A 22,690-nucleotide genomic window follows, 5' to 3' on the forward strand; every position below is an offset into this window, starting at 1 on the left:
TTCCCCCCTCCCTTTCCCCCTCATTTCTTCTTCCTCCCCCTCCCCTGTTGTCTCTCCTCCCTTTCCCCTTTTGTCTCTCCTTTCTCTCCTCTTGTTTCTTCCCACTCTCTCTCCCCTTTTTGTCTCGCTCTTCTGCTTCACACCATTTGTTTCCCTCCTCTCTCATCGCCTTTTGTCTTCCCTTTCTACCTCTGCCAACAGCCTCATCCCACTGACTGACCCCTCATTATACTCTTTTCACTTACCTCTCGTTGTTCTCTGGCAGCGTCGACAACAAACACATTCATCACCATCACACACACACATGCTTCATAATCAACCTGCATACATGGCATTAAAAACACATACGCACGAGCGAGGGCGCGCGCGCACGCACACACACACACACACACACACACACACACACACACACACACACACACACACACACACACACACACTCTCTCTCTCTCTCTCTCTCTCTCTCTCTCTCTCTCTCTCTCTCTCGCGACCGTGGAGTAATTAATGTGGAAAAAATTATATTCCACTATTCCCTCCTGCGCCAGACATGTATATCGTCTTTTCGGTATAAACTTTTAGACTCACCAATTACCAGTACGAGTAAATCTCTGTGTTTCTTTTTATGTTTCACTCAGGCATGAAAACATATTGTCTTCAGGACGCACTAATATTTTATCGTTCCATTAGGGAGCAGTCAGTTACATAATCATAGTCAAATTTACTCCCTTGCTGAATTACACACACATCAGGTAGCGATTCCCCGTCTCTGGAAAAGCGGAGAAAGGTACTGGAAATCAGGCAATACTGAATACATTTTTTAACCTGACGGATTCTTCATTTTTTTTTTTTTCTGATACCACTGGACGATTCTGTTCTGCTTGGGGGACAAAAAAAAAAAAAAAATCTTCGACGTTGAGAGGCTTGACACACAGATAACCTTCCTTAAAATCATTAATATTAGGATACTCTTCTAAGCTGACAAAAATCGCCTGCTGTCAACAAGAATTAACCTGTAAATGACGTCCTCCGGTTGGAACAAGTTCTTCAAGGGTCTGGCAACCTTGCTGTGTCCCTTCACTGCATTGGTTCCGATTTCTTCCGTAACATCACAAGGCTTTAATATTAGGACAGAGTAGTATCGAGGAGTCAGGTGGTCCTTAGGGTTTTACCGCCATCTGCTCTTCCGGTGGCCACAATCCCAAACGTGGCGATGTGAAATGGAAACTTAAATCGGCTTTTGATCCAGCCGCTAGAGGACCAAGGAAAGAGATTTAGCTAGTCTTCATGCTGCTGTGCAAAATAATTGTTTGGAAACCACTAAGTTTAAGAATAATGTGAGCTTTATATAAATCAAATACAGTACTCCGCAATATTACCCAAATATTCCACAGCGTATTCCTCTAGTAAAACTCTACAATCGCTATTCACTGAGTATCACGAAACACTGAAAGAACAGGAGCCTTGAGTTAACCGCAAAACACTCTACACCAATTTACAGTCCAGTATGTCACAACCAACACTGGCGGTAAAGCACAGTAAGCGATGTTAGCACCACAAAACTCCCAAATAAACTGCGAGCAAAGTTCCGGGGAAGAAAAATGCGGAAAGTATTGGTTCACGAGCTGGCGTTAAAAATGGCACAGCACATGCAGAGGGTAAACTTGAGGCAGAAGAACTACACCAGCTCCTGAGATTAATGAAGGGGATGTATTGGCTCTCAGTTCGCCGGTCTAGGGTAGGGAAGGTCTATGTTTGTGATGTGTGTTGCTTTGTATTCCTTGGGGTTGTTTAGTCTCTGTGTCTTATAATTTTGTTACTTTTAGATACAGGAGTGTTCCCAGGAGTGGCTCTGCTCGTCTGTCTCACTAAAGATTTCTGGACGAGAGGTGTTTCACTCCGTAGAGTTTAGGGAAGCCACACCACACCACACAACACAGCATACCACCATCTCACAACACCACACAAAGTCACCCCCCCCCCCCCCGCGACACACCACATCAAGGAAATATACCGAAATGTCCTGAGGATCGCTCATCACCATTTTATCTTGATCTGCGTTTTTCATTATTAGGTCATTCCTTGATGCTGTGGTACTGTCTTAACACCTCTAATTTCAAAGTCTCTTCTAAGCTGAATAAATCGCCTAGAGGCAGAGACAACGAAATAATGAATAGGTCACCGGAACGCCTATTTTCGTCTTGTATACCATTTTTCCTCTACGCGCTAAGTTTGATTTTCCCAGGATGATCACCTTTCCCTTTTTTCCCTCTCTCTGACAGATCTTAACCTGTCCTCACCTAACTAAACTAACAGATTAGCCTGACTAACAAACTAACCCGGCCTGACACCAGCAAAGCAAACCTAACTTATCCTAGACTGTCCTGGATAAAAGAAAGTAAAAACAAAGGATCCACAAAACGGAAATTAGCCACCCAGATTGCTAGGGTCAAGGAACTGTTTTTATTTACAACCCGGAAGAACAACCTGCTTTAATCCGTTGTTCATTTTCTGTTCTTTTTCATCATGCTTCGGGCTGGGTTTTCTTTTGCTGGGTCGACGCCACAGCAGAGCGAGGTTAAAGGTGATGGATGAGGGTCACAGTGCTGGATCCACAGAGAAAAGACGGGACAGAGGGAGAGAGAAAGAGGGGAGAGAGATGACAGGGAAAGACAAATGGTAAAAGGGATGGAGATGAGAAGTTTGAAATAAGGGAGGGAACGGAAATATGGTGGAGGAAGAGTGAGTACATATGAGTGCGACGAGAGATGGACAATTTTAGAGAAATGTGAAATTAAGGCAAAGTATATGAGCGGAAGACAAGGAAAAGAAGATAAGAGAAAGGAATCTAGAGCTGAAAAAGTCAGTGGTAAGTAAATGAGAGGATGATATCCAAAGACGCGAGACGCCTTACTTAATATAAAATAAAATGTAAGGTGGTTTTAATAAGGACGTTGGTTTGTACACATTCAGTATTTGTGTAAAAACTGAAGACTCGCATGTTCAGTAGGCAGTGTCCCTGTTGCCTTGTAAACTATTGCTGTTTTATATTAAAACAGAGTCCACAGTAAATAGCTGATCTGTATAGAAACATTATATTGTTGTATACTGTACATGATAAAGGGAAACAAGGGATGAGTTGCCACCTATCCTCAAACATTAAATTTTCACTTGTTATATGCCTTAACGCCCCGTGTGCAGTCTAATAAAATTTAGAATCTAATTTCGTTTCTCACAGGTTTCCTGCTTGATGACGTAATTTTATGCACGTAATTTTTCAAGCATGGCGGATGATCTCTCAGACACTCATTTGCCCCAGAAGACAAAAAAATTATGTTCTGGTTTATCTTTTTACCTTGTAATTTATTTGCATTTCCTTATTATTATTTTTTTTGTAAGATAATGAAACCACATAATTATAGTTCCACGTGTAGGTATCTCTTACCAGTGAATTGTGTGGTTTGTAATACTGATAATTATTTTCTGTGAGAATGCTAGCGTTGATGTTGTAGATGTTTTACTTTAAGAAATAAATATAATAATCTGCATCGCTCAGAGTATAAGAAAATGAAGAAGAATGTGTTAGTATGTCATGTTCAGGAAGTGGATATCTCTTTGAAGTTGATTATATACAGTAAATCGTTTGCCAGTAGCAAAAATGAAACTACAAGATTTTCTCAGACCAGAAATAACAGTATCCCATAGAGGATTTCAATGATTATACAAGCATCATTTGTTATTCTTTCTCTGGAGCAGGTCGTTAAGCTGCAACTGATTTCTTACAATATTACATGGGTCTGAGTACATCTCTTGGTGCAGAGTCCAGTCGTTTCCAGTCAATGTCCTTTCCTTGCAGTTGTCCCTCGGATATACCCGGCGCCTCCTGCTGCCTATAAAACTCTCATAAGGGCTTCGATGGTCTAGTACAATCTGGTACCAGGGCGCCCCTTCCTCTATTGTTCCCTGTTATGTTGCCCTACGGTCGTTTCAGGCCTCGTAAATACCTCTTCTAGTGTGTGCCTCCGTGTGTTTTTGCTCTCTCTCTTTCACTGTTTCCGTATTGCAACAGCTCTTTCTGTATCAGATGCTGTAGATAGTGCTTCTTTCGTATTTAGTACTGTTTTTTGCTCACACTTCACGAATTTGTTTACAGATGTTATTTTTATGATGTACTTTAACTTGCAACTTTACTTTTCACGTTGCTGTTGTTGTACTTCGTTTACAGGGCTTTCCTGTTTATGAACAGTTCTCGTTCTGCTAAAATTGTTTTCTTTATAATACTCTGTTGTTATTCCTTCACTTCTTTAATCACTTACGGGCAAAATACTTCCGTTTAAAGTGTTTTCCAGTACAGTATATAAACACATCCCGTGCATTTAGTCAGAATCTCGCTGTCTTTCCATTGTCCCTTCCTCGCACACACAAATATCTGGATTTCATTCACTAGGTCTAACTGTTACATTCCTTCCGTCTGCATTTCCTCTGCTCCTCTTGGCTGTTCTTTTTCATTTTTTCGCATACTTTTCCACGTTTTTTCAGTCTTCCGCTTTTACTTCCAGTTTGCTATTCTTATATCTACTCTTTACAAGACATTGCTTACCACTCCTTGTGTTATTTTGTTAGTTTTCCTCTCAGTATACAGTACTCCATAATCACCTCGGTTTACCTTTCTGACTACTCCCTGCTTTTATTTTCTTTTCATTTGATTTCTGTATACGTCTCTCTATACTCCTTCATCCTTCTAGTCTCTGCTCACCTCTCATCTTTCAGTCTGTCTCTCTCTCCTGCCACTGTCCTCTCAGTATCTCTCTTTCCCTCAAACTGTCAGTGTCTCTTTTTCCTTCGTATTTTCAACCCCTCTCTCTTCGCTTCATCCTTTCAGGCTTTATCTGCTGTTGCGTCCTCTGTCTCATCTCCTTTCCCCTTCCCCAATCGCTCTTATCCTTCCTTCCCCTGATAGACTTACCCGGTTCTGCCATCCCTTCGTTCTGTCAATCTCACCTTCCCCCACAGTCTTCGGTCGCCCTCCCACACACACACAATATCCCTCTCTTTCAGTCGCCCTCTTGCCACCGAGAAACTCTTATACTATCATAATATAGCGGTCATAACTCGCCTCCCATCTCTACCGTCTCCTCTCTCATCTCCTCCTCTTTCTCCCTGTCTTCCTGGTACCTCTCCTTTCCTCCATCTCCTCCCTTCGGTCCTCTTTGACTAGCAGTCCAACTTTGTGTCACAGTTGCAGTGCCATTAACCCCTTCACTTCGAGGATCCTCTCCTAAGTTGAATAGTATCGTCTGGAGAAGGGTAGAATCAATGGAACACAATATAAATGACGTCATCGAGGTGAAAGGATTAATTTTTTTTTACTTCTCAATATCAGTAAATTATTTGTGCACAGAACCTTTTATGTATTTGCTCAATTTTTTTTTCATAAATTTCTCAGAACTTTCACTCGAAGCAACTTTGAAACAGACGGACGACTGCCATTACAATTATATTTATTGGAAGAGTGACCAAACGTTTCGACACGACGTATGTGATGAAGACTAGACTGTACAATAACGTTAAAAAAAAAGAAGAAAATATTAAGGTTAAAACAGAGAACATGTAAACCATACCTGGTAATTGAAAATGTACTGAACACACACACAGTTTTCAGTGGAAGTAGAGACAATGAGTTCCCTCGTGCGGGTAATTACAATCCCTTTCAATTTAATAGTAAGTGATTTCCATTGTGATCTTGTGTTAACGTGGGGCACGGGGTACGGGAGGAGGGGGCGGTGGAGGGGTGCACAAACAGTAGTGACAACAGGAAAGAGGGGAGGGGGACACGGGGGCAGTGGTGTCAAAAAAGGGGGGCAGGAAGGAAGGGGGAAGGCATGGCAGTAGTATCAGCAGGCGGAGGGGAGGGCAGAGAAAGGGACAGGTAGGGGGATGGCTGGGTATCCACAGCGGAGAGGGGGAAAGAAGTGTCATCAGTAGTGTGTGAGAGGCGATCGCCAGTAATGAGGAGGGTAAATGCAATATGATAAGCCACATGTCGATAATGATGTGCAGAAGGGAGTGTCGGATCAGGAGATAAGGAGGAAAGGGGAGAGGGGAATGGGAGAGTGAGGTGGAAAGCGAAAGAGGAAGATGCAAAGGTGGAGAGAAAAATGTTGATAAAAGAGACAAAGAAATAAGAAAACCAAAGGAAACAACTCTGTCTCCTCACACACACACACAAACACACACACACACACACACACACACACACACACACACACACACACAGATGGATAGATATAAGATAGACAGATAGACAGATACATAAATAAAGTTATAATCACCATCCTCATGCGTATCATAGGTAGCGTCTCCGTTTCCTCTTACATAGAAGTTAGAGTCTTCGTTCCCACTTATATTACAGTTAGGACCTTCTTTCCATGCAACATTTTACGTACAATCACACAACCCATGTATTTCTTTTCTATCCTCTATCTCCTACCTCTTTTTTAATTTTATCTCTGGTTGTCGTTTCCTCTCCCCTTGCTGCTTCCTCTGTACTTTTTTTTCTGTTCCCCTTTCTTTACACATTCATTTCTTATCTTTCCTTTCTCACTCATATCTCTCTCTGTCGTCTCTTTTTGTTTTTATTATTTCTCTCACTTCTTTCGCTTGGCCTTCCGTATTTCTGTCTCCTTCGGTTCTTCCTTACTATTTTCTTATATTCCCTCACTTTACCTTTATAGACTCGGTTTTCTCGTCCTCCTCACTTTATTTTCTCCCACTCCATTTCCACAGCTATCCCGTTCTTGTTTTGCATTTTTTTCAACAGTTACCTCCTTTACCTCCAACAGTCCTCCTCGGTCTTCTCATATCATCTATCAGTCTCTTCTGCAGTCCCCTAAACTCGTACTATACATAGCTCTCTTCCCCTCCCCATTTTCACTTTCTTCTGCTGTTTCTGTCTCTCAATTCCTTCTTCCCCAACTTTTTCTCTTCCTGTCCTAACTCCCAACATCTAGTGCTCTTGTCTCCTTCAATCCTCTCTGCTCTGTCTCATTTACAATTCACCCCTCTCACTGTTCCTTATTCCCTTGTGTTGTCCACTCCTATCAATGCCCCTCATGCCCCAGCCTCCCTCTCCCTCCACTCATTCTTTCCCAGCACCACTCCTTTCCTCTTCCTGTCTTAACTATTCCTGATTCTTTCTCATTTTTCTCCGGTCGCCCTCCCCCCCTTCCTCCACTCGTTTCTCTCTCTCTCTCTCTTTCTCTCTCTCTCTCTCGAATTCACTTCCTCTCTCCCTCTCCATTTACGACTCTTAACCACACTTCTCCTTCCCTTCCAAGTCACTTTTATCATTCCTTTTCACTTTCGCCTTCCCTGTCCTTCCCCTCTCCCTCTCCGTCGCTGTCTAGGGAAAAGAATAGACCAGGCTACAGCTTGTCCATTTCCTTGAGAGAGAGAGAGAGAGTGTGGAAGGGGGGAGGAATGGAGAAGTAACTGGAGAGGGAGGTAAATAACTGAAAAATGAGATAATAGAGGGAGAGGAAGATTTAGAGGGAGAGAGGAAACGAATATGAATGAATACGAGAGTGAGTGGGTTGGTGGGGGTTCAAGCTTAGTGCATCCCTCTATACATTGCATTCCCAACTGCAGTTTTTTTTTTTTTTTTCGTAAGAGCCCGTACCATCAAATCAATGGCGAATCGTTCTCCCTCGTCTCGTATTTGCGCTTGTATTCTCCAGCAAGCGAGCGAGTGAAACATGCCCTAGCAGAGATAGGATTTTCATTATATTTTGCCAGTTGTAAGTTTTGTTTAGATGGAACTGGGAAGGTAGTTGTTTCTTCGACTGTACTTACATTTTTTTTCCCTTTACCCCGACGGATGTCTCTCAAAGCTAGCATATAATTCCTGCGGTTGTGAGTTACAGACGAAACTCGCTAGGCCCGTCATTAGTTCAGAATTTTACCAACATAATGAGATGAAACTCACGGGGAGAAGCTCTGACGGGAAATTTATGCCCTGATGAGACCGCCTGAGGATGATATTCTTTTATGGCGCTGATGCAAATGCGTTTCTTTGAATAAAGATACTGCACAGTTGTCAAGCTCTGCATCCATACGACATTCATTTATAAGCTTCGACAAATCATCTTAGTATGAAATGAATCTTGTACTGCAGATCCCAGGATATATATACAAACCTGTGTATATTTATGTTACAGTCATGATATGCAAGGTTGTCGCCTTTGTTCTGGTGTTGCTCTCACGCCTTCTGTGGCCTTACCTTAATTTTACCGTTGCAGTTTCTGACCGTTGTTCTGCTGTTGCCCACTCGCTCTGTCACTTGACCCTGACTGTAGCGCCGCTGTTGCTGGCCTTAGTTCTGCTACTGTACCCTTACTAACATACTCTAACATCGTTTATTCTTTGCAATCCAGTCAGATCTTTGTCCCGTCACTTGGCGCACAACTTTACTAGCCCTTGGTCGTACGCGTATCCATCGGTCCTGTCTTGATCTCCCGCCAGTGCTGCTGCCATTAACTTATTTTTCTGCTCCTGAGAATTTCCGCTCATCAGCCTGCACTGGATCCTTGGCCGCGGCTTTGATGCCCGGCCCCACCTCCTCCAAGGACCCCATTATTCTCAGCTGCCATCCTTTATTGTCAGACCTGATGCCTCTGCGGCCTTTAGTCTGCATTTTGTCTAATTTTCATGTTCTCCTTATTTATAATTCATCAATTTACGAGTATGTGCTTTTGAAATGAATTTTACCTCCTTTTAAAGAATGTTTAATTAATGCTTAGAGATGATTCACAGTCTTACTAACTAGTGAAATGAAAAAATCCACGAAATGGTTGATAAAAAAAAGTACAGGACCTTGCTGTAAGAAGAGGGCATTACATGAAGAATGGGTACACTTCTCGTGAGCGCACAGCCTTCACACACCAACCATACCTCCGTCACCTACCAGTACACACAAGGCATACCTCCTTCATACACCAGGCACGCCATCGTCACACACCAGGCGCACCGTCGTCACACACCAGGCGCACCATCGTCACACAGCAGGCGCATTATCGTCACACACCAGGCGCACCACCATCATACTCCAGGGCACCATCGTCACACACCAGGCGCACCAACGACATGTTGTGTGCAGGGAAAAATTTGCCTCTGCAGTTCAGTATACATCTTTTACTAACGAAATCCATTATTTTATAGAACCTCTAGCACATCATTCTTTTTTTTTTTTAACCTTAGCAACCGGTGTGCCTTGTACAGAGCGACCATCTCCCGTTTTGTATCCACACGGCGAGTTTGTGGAATTCCCTTTGTCTTGCATTCTTCTGCAGCTGTTGCCAGACAGAGGGGGTCCTCTGACCTTCCGCCTTGTCGTTTACTGGAGAGATCTTTATATTCAAGTCCTGGAAATAGACTAACCTTTGATGTTGCTGCCGCTGCATTTTGCTATTTCCAACAAAGGGAATTGTTTATTGTGTGTGGTTTCTCGTCCATCATGTTTCAGTAAGACACTCAATGCATTATCATATATATATATTTTTTATAATAGGGAGTAACTTTGAATAAATACCTTTACATTCCGGCGAGTTGTAAAATGATCTAGCGACATTATCTCAAAATATATATACTTTCCCCTTCCCTCAGACGCTGGTGACATTGATCCTGTATTTCAGTGATGTGATGTGCTCGAAGTGGCAACTGTACACCTCCCCAACACACACACACACACACACACACACACACACACACACACACACACACACACACACACACACACACACACACACACACACACACACACACACACACACACACACACACACACACACACACACACACACACACACACACACACACACACACACACACACACACACACACACACACACACACACACACACAGAGTCAAATATTAAAGTTCGTTCTCCTCTCCTGCCTCTTGTTTCATCGCTGGATTCATTGACGCATGATGTGGCGGTACTGGACAGAAATATATATTATCATTTGCTTGTGGATAAAGATATGCACCTTTGTCCGCTACGCATCTTTTAAATATTTATGAATACGACAATGAGAAAGGGGCTGGGGAGGCAAACGCACATTTATTTTTGTACCTCCCCACCCCTTACCGGCATTCTGTCTCTGCGCATGCATTTTACAGTCACCCATTTTCCATCAGTTCATTGCTAATCTCATGTCTGTACGCTGGCCTTACTATCGCCCGCTGGATATCCACTGTACCGGTCACATATGCTCACTTTACTCTCACTCCTACACAACCAAAGTCACACACACTAGCTTATTCCCTCAACTTCCCCCTCCACCTTCACTCTCACGCTGCATTACCCACATCCACTCAGCCTCGCCTCCATCACGCTAACCTTCACGCCGCCACACACACTCACTCACTCACCGTGGCAGTTATCACACAAAAGCGCCCGCACAGTTTTCTCCTCGCAGTTCACTCGGTCGACCTTACACGGGCTGGGTTTTCTTATTGCCCTCGTCTTTTGTTCATTGAGGTTATCGCTTTTCACTCCTCTCGCTTTAGAATTGTCCAGGATATTATTTTATGAATCCAGTATGCAATATTTCAGCGAGATTTCCTGGAAACTAAAATCCTCAATAACACCGATTCGGTGACATCTGTATAGGTTTATTCTTATTTTTTTCTTCTAATTTCATTCATCTTGGAAGATCTTCGTATTAAAAGGGTTTATTAAGGCTACAACTACTCCATCCAGTTGGAAGAGACCTTCTTAAGATAAATATATTCGTCTGGAGATAATAGGAATATGATGAAACGTAATGGGGTTAAGGAGTAAATTTTCATGACTTTGCAGCATCGTAGGTTTTGCTGTCAATTTGGTAGGAACCAGTGCTAACTTTGGACTCAGTTTAGCCTGTCAGTGTTTGTTTAACCATTTCACTGGTTTTCTTTACTCAGTTAAATTAAAGACACTAAGAGACTGAATATTTGGCTGCTTTGGAGTTTAACAATACGATAATGACATGTCAATAATGATTTCTGTATAACGGAATACTAAAAGAAGAAAAAAAGTTATCTACATGTTGCCAAGCGCAGTATCTTGGGAACTGTGATCATAACAAGAGAACCTTTAGAATTTTTTGTCCCCATCGAGCAAGAAGGCTCTTCCTCCGACACTGCATCCCCGCCCTTCCACCCTGCAACGTCATTTCGCCGCCTTTTTCTTGTTCTGCTTTTTATCATCTCATTTCTCCAACATCCATTCAGTCTCAGTTTCATGACCCTCTTCTTTCATGTGGCCGAATCGCTTCAAAGTATTTCTCGGTTTTTCTTTTCCGTCAGCCTTTACACCACAGCCTTCCAGAGTTTATTAATTTGTCTGTCATTTGGTCTGTTACTCCATAATAACATCTAAGGTAATACTTCAACTCATACATATACAACCGGGACAAATCTTCGCAATCATACACAGCGACACACACGAAACATACCCACTTGAGCACAAAACATGCAGGAACATATTCAGGTACACAGATATATATACACATTTATATTCCCAGCCTGACGCAGGAATATACACAGGATAATACACAGAGATACTTAAAAACAAAAACAGAAGCATGCACAAGTTCCTGTATCTACACAGGAAAATTCATAAGCATACACATAATCATATATTGTACACGCTTACATACACAAAAGGAAACTGGCGTAGATACAGAGCCAAACACACGCGAAAGTACTCAAACAAGCAAATGCAACACCCAAATTCTATACACAAGCCTGCTACCCATCAAGCCAGCACTCAGGTCCTAATGAGCACTAACACTGGAGAGGGGCCGTAATGACGCTCCCGGATACAATTATATTACCAGGGCAGTAGTCTCCTTCTGCCCCACCCTCGTCAAGTTGTTCCTACCACTCACCTCCACGCACTTACATTCACGCACGCTTGAAAGTACGGGCGCGCGCGCACACGCACGCACGCACGCACGCACACGCACGCACGCACGCACGCACGCACGCACGCACGCACGCACGCACGCACGCGCACACACACACACACACACACACACACACACACACACACACACACACACACACACACACACACACACACACACACACACACACATTGCAGGTCAGATGTGGGAGACTATCTGATCGGTGTGTGTGGGTTATTGAGCAGATGATTAGAGTAATACAACGTGAGATTTCTCCTAAATGCAGTGTCCACAAATGTTCCCTGTTATATTTTGCAGAATAATAACCAAGTCAGGTCCGCTGTACATAATTATGTATAGATGAATTTAAAAGAATATTGTTTTATAGTGAAAGATGTGTTAACTATCGCACAGTTATTTACCAACTAATATGTTCGGTACATAATTATAATTATACGTCTTTGAAGGACCATTACTCCAAAGATTTATGAACATTGTAAACTTCACAGCATTACAGTTTGTGGAATATTTCACCAAGTGTAGACATTGCTAGTGTAATGGGTTTATGGCAAGTTCCCTGCGGGGCTGACTGTCATCACTCTTGTTCAAGGCGGTACAACTAGCAGCTTTACCCCTCAGCCCACGCCACACACACAGGCTCTGAGTCGCTCTATTTCACAGGCTATTGTTATCCCCGACATCAATCTAACTTTGTGGCCTCAGCGTCGGGCGGCGGGGCAGAGTTCACAAGTTGCAGGATGTGACGTCACACGGTAACCAAGAGGCGTGGCCAAGTTGCTGCAACTTTTACCATTGTGTGAGTGAGAGGTGCCCTGGGGGAAGGGTGAGCGGCGGGGATGAGGGCATTAAGTTGGTGTTTGATGAAGAATATACCTAGTTTCCGTCTGCTGAGAATATTTTTGTTAAGTCTACGCTCGTCGATGATGGTTATTCAATCCGGTAACGTGTTTTTACTAATCTGTTATTGCAACTCTCAGGTGATACCATTAGGGGAACCGTAATTTATGTAGTGAGTGGTTAAATGAAGTCTATAACTAACTTATTCCATTCAGAAATGTTCTTCAAAGCTGAATAAAGTAGTCTGGAGGCAGCGAACTTATAAAGGAAAGAAAAACGGGAGAGCAGGGTTTAAAACTATTTATTTGGAATCTAATATACACCGGTCACTCTAGTTTCTTGTTGGTGTATACCCTTAGCTCACTACTTATTTTTAGGATATTCTGTCCCCCATCCTCTCTGTCCTCAACCCCTCTTTTTAAGACAAACTGGGATCTCCCATTCCACTTCTCATAATTCACACAGTCCATTCCCTCCCTTTTACACAGAACACACCCTAACCCATCTCCCCCTTACACTGAACACAGCCTAGCCCCGCTTCCCTTTACACAGAAAACACAACAGTCCTTTTTCCCTTTACACTGAACACTCCCAAGCTCCCCTTTCCTTTACACAGAACACACCTTAGTCCTCTTCCCTTTACACACAGAGAACACACCCTAGTCCCACTTTACCTTTACACAGAACACATCCTAGCCCCACTTGCCTTTCTCTCACCCCCAGCCTTACCTCCTGCCAACAAAACAGTCGACATCAACAGGGAAGGGCTCAGTTTCAATTCACGTCAAGTAATCAGGAGTCGGTCTCTAAATCCCGCCTCGATCCTCCATATCCTTCCCGGCGGATACACCTTGATTTACGTCTCTCCTATTCCTGTCGGGACGGTCTTTCAACTTGATTGTATCGAAACCATTACACGTCCGTTTTTCGTTTCTTATTTCTACATATTTTACTTAGCCCAGCTTCTCTGATTTTTCCATCTGTCATTCTACTTTGTTCTTTGTCTTTTCCGTACGTTCTCTTTCTCTGCGACATCACTGTTTTTCGTGGCTCTGTTTCCAGTTATTTGCCATGTCTCGGTATCCAAAGTCATCCCTGTTACTTCCAGTGCATGAATTGGATAATGCATGCATTTATATTTCCGTCACTCCATCTAAGCCTGTCCTATCTACCTATCTATATGAACAGCTAGATAGATAGATAGACAGACAGAAAGACAGAAAATGAAGTTTATGAGATAAATAGCAAAAAAAGATAGAAGAAGGCTATGAGGAAAATTTGCTTCAAGAGCTTTGTCTTGAAGAACGACCGAAATAATTTGAAGTCAGCCATAAATAATGGTAATTACGCAATATTGGGAGGGGAGTAGGGAACGGTGACCTTTCACTGAGATGACTTATATTAGAGCAAACCCCCAGCAAGATTATAAGGTGTCTAAGGTGTCTAAGGTGACGTGCAACTGATTTTCATTACTATACATCTTCTAACTTGAAAGATCAACAGTATCTTTCCTCCTCAGTTCAGTCGCTCATATCGTCTCCTAGTTCATCCTGGTCTTTGAATCGTGCGACATTTGGGAACCATCATTTAATTTCCAAGTATTTTTGCGTACCCTGAACTTTCTCTTCCCTCTTCCCTGACACTGAGTGAGGAGATACAAAGTTTCCTGCTTGCTTATTCATTGGATCCAGTTGGGGTGATCATGATTAAGGAGTCGGAACTGATGGTGTTAGTGGAGTGAGGGTGGTGTGAGTGGTATCGGTGTGGATGGTAGTGGTGTGGTTGGTAGAGGTGTGGATGGTGATGGTGTGAGTGGTTTTGGTATGGATGGTAGTGGTGCGGGTAGTAAAGGTGTGGATGGAGGTTGTGTGGAAGGTAGTAGTATGGATGGTATTGGTACGGGTGGTAGTGGTGTAGACGGTAGTGGTGTTGATGAGTTTGATGTGAGTGGTACTGATATGGATGGTAGTGGAGGGGATGGTAGCAGTGTCGTCCCAGTCTTTGACCGTCAGTGTAGTCAGGCTGTGGAATCCATAACATTTGATTAAACCATTTCCGTTGAAGGAGATTAAACCATTTCCGCTGAAGGAATTTCCAGGATTAGAGGGAGAAAACACTTAAAAATATATTCCAGATGTTCAGAGCAAACACTGATGGAACGAAGTGCAGCTGTTTATTGTCTTGTGTATGCTTATTCGAGTATCGCTCATCTAGTTTTATCCATTATCGAAAAAACTAACTCATTAGAAGACAAAGTACCAACATATAAAAACATATAAATATTTTTTCCCATCAATCCTTTTTCTTTTAGCTAGAAATTATTTTAATGAGAAAATGTCCATGCTTCCTTGTATTTCCAGTCCGCAAATTTGTCTCTTAATTTGCCAGCTAACTTCGTCTACCAAATATTTTCTCTTTCATCCTAGAGCGACCTAGTTTCCCGAGCAATCAAGGTAATTTCGAGGACTAATTGGTTTTGAATGTAAAAAATGAGATAGGCTTTCGAGCTTTTTTTTCGAGATTTTTAATTATGAATTCTGATTACTTATTACGTGTGAATGAAAGTAATGATTACCTATTTTTCTCGCCAGCTACATCTGTGTTAGGGATTTTCCTGACAGTGCTGTATATTCTGTGAAATAAGAATGCCAAGGATTCTTTGTGGCGTACAAGACATACCGGTTAAAATATATAAAGTGGTTGAAATGGTAAAAGTTAGATCATATTCATTAACCTTTTCCCGAGTTGATCACAGTTTTGGCAGTGGTCGTATGGAGGAGTTAATGAACTTTTCCTTACTGATGTAATATTTTGAATCCCAATTTTATCTTCTTAGTTCCCCCCCTAAAAAAAAAAAAAAGTTGGTCAGCTCCAGTGTATGTAGTAGTGAGTATATACCTGATGTAAGATAATTTATACTCCATCGTATTGTAGGAGTGTGTTTGTTTTATTTACGTGTCATATTTGTTCACAGTTTGAGTTACATAAAATAACGCGGTGAAATTGCAGTTGTGTTATTTACGTCACATCTAGGCAATAATTTTTATCAAGGTTAATAATTCGTTTGTGAGAATAACAGATTCACGCTATTGCCTTGTTATTATTTTAAAGAATTACATTATTATATGATATTAACATACTACATTTCTATAATATTCGATGACGTAAGATTGGTATTTTCATTTATGACTCATTTTACCTACTTTCCGGTCACTTCCACCTAGCATTCCCGAAGCTGAAGAGTCCGGCCAGACTCACCATCGGCCAGGATAAATTTCGGAAGTTTATGACAGGACAAAGTGGCCAAACTTGACTTTTTTAAGAGCCATAGTTTTACCCGCAAAAAATATAGTGGACTCTAACGAATACCGTTTTACATTTCACCTGTCCATACTGCATCTAGGGTTTGTATTTATTGCGGAATCGAATGTAAATCTTGAATACAGTGTTATATTTTCACCCCACCTTACTGCATCAAGGAATTCTTCCAGGGAAAAAAAATTCAGCTAAGGTCGATGGAAACTACAGCTTATCGCCCTAATGACTTCATCTAGTTTATGAGGTTCAGCTGTCTTATGGAATATGCGCAATGTGAGTGAAGATGGCGTTTGGAGAGAACACTGGACAGCTTTAAGGAAACAGTTAAAACGAGGTAGACTCAGGTATAAAGTATGGATGTAAGATTCGGAGTTTAAATGCTGAAATACGAAAGTCTGAAGTGGACTTTGTCTCCATAGGTGGATATTGTTACCATCTGTGTTTTCAAAGCAGATTAGGGTGCAGAGATGAAGCTCATAGGCAAGGCCCTCACAAAACAGCAAAAGTGAGATCTGTGTTTTCAAAGGAGATTAGGGTGCAGAGATGAAGCTCATAGGCAAGCCCCTCACAACGCAGCAAAAGTGAGAGCTGCGGAGCAGAGCCTGGAGGAGCACGGGATAATCTACGGCCGTTGCTCCCAGCCAGAAATGTGGCGCTGCTTCCCTCCTAAATCTCTAAGAGCGCTAAAAATGGGCCGCCTGGTTTCTCGCAATATTTCGGCCATCTGACAGCGGAGACCGCCGGCTGCCGGTGGGACTTTCTAGAGCGATGATATTGTGTTCGTGGAAGGCACTCCGAGAAAACAGTGCATGCAAAAGCGTTTAGAAACGTCTGCGTTAGAAAACTGAAATAGATTTGATACCATCCGTGTTGCTTGATCTTGACTTTAATGGTGCAGATGTAAACTGTCATTAGTGCTGTTGTCTGCGAGTTTATGTATGTTGATATTTAACTTTGGACATCGAAACGTGCTTTCTAGCTGGCAAACAGACAAATTATACAGAGATGCCTGTGTTAGGATGGTTAAGGAGTGGAGGAACATTCTAGAAAAATACAGAAACACCTTATATGTTCAACTACAAGCAAGTCTTCAATAAAACTCGAAATGTTGCTACACTGACACAAGATACGTCTAAAGTGTATTGTTCAAAACAGATATATTAATCATGCAGCTAGGTTTTGCCACAGTAAGTTGCTGCATCTACGAACAAGAACTTTGGTCCAGTTTTGGTGTTGTACTTACTGGATGTTAACCGCTAAAATGAATACGTCATGCTAAGTCGGTTTTCATGATGTTGTTCAGGTTATCCCAGTATATACTCATCTTACCTGAAGTGCTGAAATGCTGTGTCATCCAGCAATTCCTACTCTACAGTGTAATAGGTGATAAGGGAAGAGAAGACATGTTGCAGTCATATTTTCAAAGATTCTGAATTTGTGAAAAAAGTTAGATGTTTTTTGTCATATATTAAACAGATCGATCTAATGGGGAAACATATTAGCCGGATAATAAGTTTTGATTAATAGAGCCTGGAGATAAGTGGACAAAGGAGGGGAGATAGATGATGGTGTGTGAGACAAAGGCTGGCAGCGGCCGCCCCGAGTGACACAACCTCATAAATCAAGGGAACCCACAAGGCCTCGTGGATGTGGCCGCCTGCACAGGGAGTCTTTGGTTCGTAGTAATGGTCAGTACTCATTTAGTTCACTTCGTTGGTAGTTTACTGTTATTATTATTATTATTATTATTGTTATTATTATTATTATTAAAATTAGTATTACCTGTCCGATTCTGGTCATAAGTGTAACAGCTCATTCCCCTAAACAGAACAGTCCTACTTGGCACACACCTTCACAGATTACAAGGAAATGCATTGTAATTTTGGAATACAATAACCTGTACTTGGTACCTAGTAAGTCCGCATTATGATTGTGCTACAGTTCTCTGCAAGCAATATTGTACAAGTGTGCAGTATACATTTATCAGATAGATGCTTGATTAACATTGGTTCAAATTACGTGTCTAAATTTCGTTGACTTTCCTATTTTTCATGTGTAAGTTTCATGCATATAATCTTACCTCAAAACTCGAGTAAAATATTAAGGAAGGATAAGTACTCTTTAGCATTTTTTTCATTTTTTTTTCCCCTCTCACAACATGCCACCCAGAAAACAGGCAATCGCTACAGCAGGAAACATCATCTCCCTCCCCTCGTGTGAAAGGATATTGAGAGGCCGGGTGGCGCTCCTGAAACTTTTATTTGGACTAGGGGGCCAAAACACACACACACACACACACACACACACACACACACACACACACACACACACACACACACACACACACACACACACACACACACACACACACACACACACACACACACACACACACACACACACACACACACACACACACACACACACACACACACACACACACACACACACACACACACACACACACACACACACACACACACACACACACACACACACACACACACACACACACACTTCTACAGTCCAACCTTTTAATATCACTTCTAGCCAACAGTACAGTTCTACAGCCAAATACAGAACTCATTGTGTCTAGAGTTGACATTCATGGTAACATAAGGTATTGGCGGTACTGGATAGGAGAGGTTATTTTTTCGTACCGCATTTTTAGCACCTTTCAGAGCAAGGCAGGTTTACTTTCTTGCTCTTCCTGATTTTATTCTTCTTGGAGATCTTTTAATACACATTCACGCCACCAGTACCTCCCAGACTGTAGCTACATTCTTTTTTTTACTAACTTAGCCTAAAAATACCATCTGACTATTTTAAACGTTGAGTTGTAACAGCAGCCTTGTGACGAACAGGTGCTATTTAAAGTTTTTTTATTCCAAGGAGAACAACACCACTGGAAACAAACAAATTTACCTGAATTGCTTTACCTTATAAAATATCTCACTCCCTGACAAGAAAAAAAAAATCAAGTTGAATTTATGGTCGGCATATATCATATTTTTTTCTCCAGACCTTCCGCTCCGAACCTCTCGTCATATTTCATTTCCTTGGGCTTTTTCAACTTAAGATTTTCACTATTACTCTCATCCTTCTCAGTCCAGCCACCATCGTCCTCTGTCTGTGCCGCTCCGCCTCTTATCCTGGCTCAGCTATTAAACCCTCTTACCGGCCCAGCTTCGCCAGAGTCTGATATATTTCCTCAATTTCTTTGTGGCGTCAGTGGTTGCTTCGGGATGCTGCCTCCACCAGTAGTATCACCGCCACGATCCTCACCACAACTTCCAGCACTATCCTCACCACAGCTTCCAGCACTGTCCTCACCACAAACCACACCACAACCCTTACCACTACCCCTGCCACTGCTCCCTCCACAACTTTCCTGCAACCACCACTACAACTGCCTCCACAACGTCTGCCATTAATACCACTATTTTCCTTTGCCTCTCTCTACTTCTTTCATTGGTCACACTCCTTCTGGTCCAGGTATTTATTGCCTACATAATGCCGCTCTGGGGATAGCTAGGCTGGTCACCCTTGAATAAAATGTTGCGACTGGGTAGCCAGGTCTCGGGCCTCTACGCTGCTAATGGAACAAAAAAGAATTGGATGATTGACGGATAGAAATAAATATGTTCCAATGATCATGCAAAACAAAACAAATGAAAAAAAAAGCACAAAACTACAAAGCAAAACCATGAAAGATGTCAAAGATATTTCAGATTTTTCACCTCTTACCTTTCGCCTCGTCCATTTTCCCATGACGCTTTTCTTACTTCTTGTCGCAACTGTTTTTCTCGGGAGCTTTTACTCGTTGCGACTTAGTACAACATAGAAAAAACTGTTTTATTGTTCTGTTGTGTGTTCAAGAAGAGTTTGCTAACGTATTATAAAGGCAAATATAGGTGCGTTATTGTCTTGCAGGAAGGAAAATGCTCCATTATACTCTGCACAAAACCTCCGTGAGTGAAGCGTGAGCCATATTTGCATGACACACATAATTTCTCGGGAAGAAGAGCCAGCTTCCTCCTCTTAGGCGAGCAATATGAATGCTGAGAAAGTTTACCCGTCGCAGTAAGAATAAAGAGGCTGAATGTTTTTATCTTGCATAAGACATACATCGTCCCCGTCTCCAAACACCTTTTCTGAAATACCGAGACCGTATTCTTTCATGCATGTCTTTCCCATTGTACTAACCGATCTGTTACCGTTATTTTACCTGAAATATTTTGAATATTGAACAAAGAAAGAAATCCATATACTTTGATCGATTGGGGTATATACACTATGACTGCGTTTCGAGGAATAAATAATTTACGATTATTAGTACCTGGTAATGTTCAGTGAATTGGACTCTTCATCCGACCTGCATAAGAAGTCAATATTTACAGGTTGTGATAGAATTAATTATGAAAATTGCTAAGAATCACTTTATAGTATACACACACACACACACACACACACACACACACACACACACACACACACACACACACACACACACACACACACACACACACACACAGATAGATAGATAGATAGATAAAGAAAAGCATTGACGTTCTATATTTACTGACAAACCTTTTGCTGTGGGTTGGGTACAAAAGCGTTCACCGCTACGTCCTGTGTTTAAAGTGGAATTTACGTTCTGTTTGATTTTGGAATAAAAGTAAAGCCTTTTTATTTGGTAACATTCGCCCTTTCTATGTCACACAAAAAAACTTTCGTTTAATTGGGCTGAATTTTTCGGTTCATTTATTTAGGTGAGTATTACAGGCGTGGTGTAATGGAGGGTCGGGGTGGGAACGAAAGGGATTAGAGAACAGTAACAACTGCAACACAGTACAAGCTTCTAAATTAGCGAGCCAACATGGTGTATCCCAGAATCTAATTTCCCTCCGGGACCTTTCACACACATATATGACCAGTGTCCTATTTTGCTGCCTGATAGTGCATCCACAACTAATGGCTCGATTACACTACTGAAGTTCTCAGCCTTTTAAAAACTTGGAAATATTACCATACAAGAGCAGTACCCTACGCAGTTTACTAAGGAAGGATGGTTGTAGTAGTAATAGTTGCAACCCTAGGATCATCTGAATGTAAACCCAGTGGACTGCAGGCTAAAGCTGCCCTCCTTCTGCAGTCCACCCTTTCTGGTCGTTGTTTCTTCAACATGTTTGTCGTACCACTGTAAAACCAGTAGAGAGCTTTCAATACCAGCGTCATTCTGCAGCACCTACCGATGAGAGTAAGGGAAAACATTAACTAGGACAATACTTATAGTTTGATGATGATGATTCGGTGTTACGGGAACTGTGTAATAAAAATCAAGGACAAATGTGAACTCTCAGGCAGGCGTGATGGTTCGAGTGTGAATGTCAAGTGGATGTTAGGTCGTCTCACATCCACAAACATCTGAGGGCTGGGGAGGAAATGTGGGCTGCTTGGATAAAAAGATCTGCATTGTGTTAGGTGCAGTCTGAAGGCAGAATTAAACGATTAAATAGGACACTATATAATGAAAGGCCGAAGAGGCAGAGAGGGCGTGGTAAAAAGCGATAAAGAAAGGTAGAAAGAGAGAGATAGAAAACAGGAAATAAGAATGGATGGAAAAGGTGAGAGACATGAAAGAGAGAGCGGTGCAAAGGAGGGAAAAGTTGGGAGAGAGGGAGAGAAGGAGGAAGAACGATGGATGAGTAGGAGAAGTTTGGGAGATACGAAAGGAAAGAGAAAAGAGAGGAGAGGGAGTGGTACAGAGAGGGAGCTGTTGAAGGTAGGAAATAACAAGCTTGAAAGGTTAGAGGAATGCAATACTCGAGCCTTACATATCTAGAAACCCAAGAATACCTTTATTACACGAGAGCAATATGGAGTCAGATAAAAAAAAAAAAAAAAAAAAAAAGCAATACTGGGTCGAGTGAAGCGATGTATGGCTCATTTCGCTTATAGACTACGTTGGTGAAAATTTCCACCCACATTCTTTTTTTCCTTTTCTACAATCCTGCCTAACCTGTTTATAGCAGTGGAAAAGGGTGTTACAGTGATGATGATAAAGATATTGATCGTAGTGGTGGTGGTGACTGCAAGATTAGGCTCTTTCATAGCAGCTGTGGCCCTTTTCGTTATTCTGTTGCGATTCTGTTAACTTTATGTGATGCCTCTGTTAATACGGTGATATTTCTTGCTTGCAGTGACCAGCGTACTGCTGCAAATTGTAAATGTTAATAATTTTTCCACCTGATTCATATCTCCCTTTGCCTCGACCGCCTGTACCCTCACCCTAAGCCTTAGATGAACACTTAACAAGGGAATACTGTGTTTTTTTTTATGGATATTCGTTACAAGTGATTATGAATACTGATAATCCTAACAGCTAACGACACGAGGGGCTTGAGCACTAGTTGATGGTCTTAAGGAAGGGAATTATTAAGCTTTATTTATTTTTAGGATACTTGGCCACTGTGACAGCCAGCTTGTGACTATCCCACCTCCCTCAACCCCCAACTCCTGACATCACAATAAATATTAAATCCCTCTGCACCATACCGTCTGACAA

The sequence above is a fragment of the Coenobita brevimanus genome, chromosome 89 (assembly GCF_032717465.1).
Source record: "Coenobita brevimanus isolate Jiangsu-jjx chromosome 89, ASM3271746v2, whole genome shotgun sequence".
Taxonomy (NCBI): domain Eukaryota; kingdom Metazoa; phylum Arthropoda; class Malacostraca; order Decapoda; family Coenobitidae; genus Coenobita; species Coenobita brevimanus.